This window comes from Asparagus officinalis, chromosome 6 (genome assembly GCF_001876935.1).
Source record: "Asparagus officinalis chromosome 6, Aspof.V1, whole genome shotgun sequence".
Classification (NCBI taxonomy): domain Eukaryota; kingdom Viridiplantae; phylum Streptophyta; class Magnoliopsida; order Asparagales; family Asparagaceae; genus Asparagus; species Asparagus officinalis.
Window position 1 is genome coordinate 64,740,714 of NC_033799.1, and position 4,638 is coordinate 64,745,351.

Below are 4,638 nucleotides of genomic sequence, written 5' to 3' on the forward strand. Positions count from 1 at the left end.
TTCTAAAAAAAAAGAGAATGTTTTAAGAAGTTTTAAACAAGGTTTTAAACAAGGGTTTAAGCTTGTTTTTGTTTGGTTTAAGTTTGTTTTGGTTTGCTGTTACAAAGAGGAGTTTACAATCAGCTATTGAAGAGTTCATCTTCAACATATCATCATCCTCTCTTTGTGTTTATAGAGAAGTTTCCTTAACTCTATTTCTTAGCATTTTTACTATTGAATTTCATATCAATTTTTATTGCTAGTTCTTATTGAGTTAAGTTTTATTGAATCTCATTGTTACACACACCCACTTGAGCTTGTTGTATTTGCATACATAGTATATCAGGGTTGTGAGAGTTGTAACATGGAGTGTGAGCTTTTATTGTGTTCTCATCTGTATTAGAGAACAAATCATTTGTTGTTACATTGTGAGTGTTGTAGAGTTTTCGGTTAGCTAGAAAACCGTACTGTGAGGGTGGAGTGTAGCCACATTGTGAGAGTGTGAGTGGAGATCTCCTCGAGGTGAGGAGCGGAGACGTAGGTCGAGGGGACTGAACTCCGTGAGAGAAATTGTGAGGTGTAAACGTTGTTCGGGTGAGCGTAGAAAACCCGGTTGTGATAGTGGATTCTCCCCGGGAGTGGGGAGCGGAGACGTAGGACGGAAGGTCCGAACTCCGTGATCATCTTTGTGTGTTTGTGATTGTCTTGGCGTCTCACTTGTGCTTATTATTCATATCATTCTTGTCGCCATTATCTATTGTTCACATTGTCCACTATCTTGTTTATCTTGTTTATGTTTATATCACCCTTAGTTTATATATCCTTACATATATATATTTCATCATATAGGATATATCTCTTTGTATATCTTGCTTATAACTCTTGTATATCTATCTTGCAAGAATACAACTTGTTAATTAATTTTAATTGGCATTTAATCGGATTAGATTAGCATAAGACCCTAATCACCCCCCCTCTAGGGTCTAACACCATTGGCCAAAACTCGTTAAATGGTCACTTAGAAAGCCCGTTAAAGTAGAAAAAAAATCACCAAGAAAGAAAGAGTTAAAAAAAAAATTGTTTTATAATTGTATATATGGTCTTGGAAAATATTTTAAATCAAGCAACTTGAAAATTATTTAAAACAAAGAGTTAGCATGTTCTTTTCAAAACATTTAAATTAAATTTCTAAGTTTGGCTTGGTTTTGTATTGCTACAATGAGAAGATTTTCTTGAAAATATACCTTAGAGTTATATATAAAAATGTTTTCTTGAGTGATAACTGGCTCCAATTAGATTATCTAAAAGTTATCAAGTGAATTTAGTTATTTACTGACTTCTTTAATTTGGCAAGATTGACCGAATTTTGTGGGTATATTCACTGCAAACCCTCACGAGACTACAACTCGTCCACTAGGGTAACCTAGGGGTTTAAAGGCTTGTTGTATGTGCTAAATACAACCGCGATTCCTGTGAAAGTGAGTTAGGATTTTCTTTTTATTTTCTTTGCTAGAGGACTAGCAAAAGTTTAGGTGTGGGGGTATTTGATAATCACATTTTATTACAAATTTTATATCCTCATTATCTATTTTACATGAATAAATATACCATTAATAATTGTTGTTAGCTTAGTTTCCACATAATTGAATGAAAATATAAATAAATATTATTAAATGTAAAAACCCCTCAAAATCTCTTTTCTCTATTTTGTAGCATTTTAGAAGCCCATGAAGTAAAAACTTAAAAGAGGAAAATTCTTGGAAGCCCAAAGCCCATCAATAAATAATTACACAAATGAAGCTTCATTGGACTAGGCTGCAGGGAGTTGAAAATCAAATGGGCCGAATTTTGCTGCACCTCTTCATTTCTGTTTTGAAAATCAAAGGGGAAGTTCCAAGGGCCAGACTTTGATGAAGATTTCCAATTGCCATGGGCCGGACTGCAGACCTGGATTTTTTTTCCCAAATGCCGGACTTTGGACCTGCTGCAAAACTTGCTTTTTAATCTCATATGGGCCGGAACTGCTGCAGTTGAATTTTCATCATTGTATGGGCTGATTGCTGCATTGAACTTGTGCTGCAGCTGAAAATGAAATGGGCCGAAGATTTTAATCAAATGAATGGGGCATGGACTTTGTGCTGCAGATTTTCAAAATCAAACCGGACTTGGCTTGAATTTTTCATCATTGAATGGGCCGGACTTGATATGCTGCTGGAAATTGGGAGTTGAAAATCATTTGAATGGACTTAGGACTTGGGCTGGAGATTTTAATTCTAAAAAAAATCAAATCTCCATTGGCTTGGTGCTGCAGTTGAATGGGTCGGTTGCTGAAAGTTTGCTATGGACCGGACTTGATTGGATTATGATTTTCTTTTGAAAATCGAATAAATCAATTGTGCCTCCTATGTTGGGCTAGAGAAGAACAAAAAGCAAATTCAAAGGTGGAGATTGCTTTGCTTGGGGCTCAAGACAAATCCAATGGCTCATATTCATTGATGATTACTATAAATAGGGGTAGAGAGTGAGGGGTTAAGGGGTAAAAATTTTTGTAACTCCTTTTGGAGAGGAGGGCTACTCTTAATTAAGAAGGCCTTCCAAAATTATAACTTTTGTTGTAATTAATAATAATAATTTTTTCACCACTTTAAATTTTTCTCTTCTTCTCTTTGTTGGATGATGAAGATGAAGATGAAGATGGAGAATTATTTGAAGGTTTGTATTTCTTTTCTTTTTCTCTTTTATTGCTTATTAGTTTAGATTTATTTTTATGCTTGTAGTTAGATTTTATTTTCTTGTTAAATAGCCAAGAGGCTAGAACCCTCTTGCCTTAGATTTATTTCATGCTCATAGATTAGATTTATTTTCATGCTTATAGAGTAGATTTATTTTCTTTTTGTAATTTATTTTATAATTTAGATTTTATAATTTATTTTGTAGTTAGATTTTAATTTCTTGCACTATTCACCTTGAGGCTAGAACCCTCTAGGGTTTATTTTTTTTTTTTTGTTTTTTTTTATTTTGTTTGATTCGCCTTTAGGCTAGAACCCTCTAGGGAATCACCCTTTTCTAAGAAGTGAGTTCAATTTTAGATTACCCATATCTATAATTGAATCCACCATCTTTAATTTCTTGTATTTTCTTTTATTCTAGAATTTTGTTCTTCATTCTTTATTTTTTATTTGTTTCTTGATTTTATTCATTTTCCTTCTCACCTTATTGATCATACTCATTCTTTTTCAAATCCACTCTCACTTACACTTTGCACCTATTTACACACCATTTTCACTATCTCAATCTCTTCACAATCACATTCACTCATCAATCTTATTTGTCACGCACACAACATAAGAACCAATTTCATATTTTCTCCTACAAAACACCTTCCTCGTGGGATCGATATCTTAAATACTATAACTTGACACGGTTGTGCACTTGCAACCTTTTTGGTACATGTTTATGCCGCATCAAAAGACGTTCCCGAACTAAATGAATTTTATCAATTGCTTGTTGTACCAATTCTGGTCTGAGAAGTTTTTTTCCTCAAACATCATCCCAATAGGTAGGAGACCTGCACTTTCTTTCATAAAGAAGTTCATATGGTGCCATTGAATACTAGTCTGATAGCTGTTATTCTATGCAAATTCAGCCAAGGGAAGATAATCTTCCTACAATCCTTTAATTTCCAGAACGCAACATCTCAACATATCTTCTAGTGTTTGAATTGTCCTTTTTGATTGGCCGTCCGTCTGTTGATGGTAAGCTGAGCTAAAATTTAGTTTAGTCTACAAAGCTCTTACTTTTCTAATATTCTGATGTGAACTTAGGGTCTCCATCGACACTATTGATATGAGCACTCCATGTAACCTCACTATCTCATTGATGTATAGTTTAGTCAGCTTTTCTAATAAAAATTTCATATTGATAGGTAAAATGTGCACTGACTTAGTCAGTCGGTCAACAATCACTCATATCGCATCATTCTTTTTTAAAGTTTTGGGAAGTCCTATGATAAAACCCATGGTGATCTTTTTCTATTTTCACATTGGTATATCTAAATTTTGGACTAAACTAGCTGGTCTTTGGTGTTCATGTTGACCCTATAGTTTTGATAATGATTTGTCAAATAATTTATCGCTAATATATCCTCTAGCTTTGTGTTTATGTTTCTCTTTACAGGTATTTCAACACACAACAATCAAGCGTTAAAGATTCAAGTTCATATGTGTGGATTTACCTAGGTATAAGTTTAGTTTACTTACATGTATTGTATGTTTATATTTAAGCTCAATATATGTACACTTAACACGATTTTTGACGTTTTCTATCATATAAATGATTTTTTTCATCAAACGTCATTACAATATCTTTTAATTAATGTTTACAACTCTCTCATACTTTATTATATACATATAATATATGCATGATATATATATCTATATCTATATATATATATAGTTTACTTACATGTATTGTATGTTTATATTTAAGCTCAATATATGTACACTTAACACGATTTTTGACGTTTTCTATCATATAAATGATTTTTTTCATCAAACGTCATTACAATATCTTTTAATTAATGTTTACAACTCTCTCATACTTTATTATATACATATAATATATGCATGATATATATATCTATATCTATATATATATATA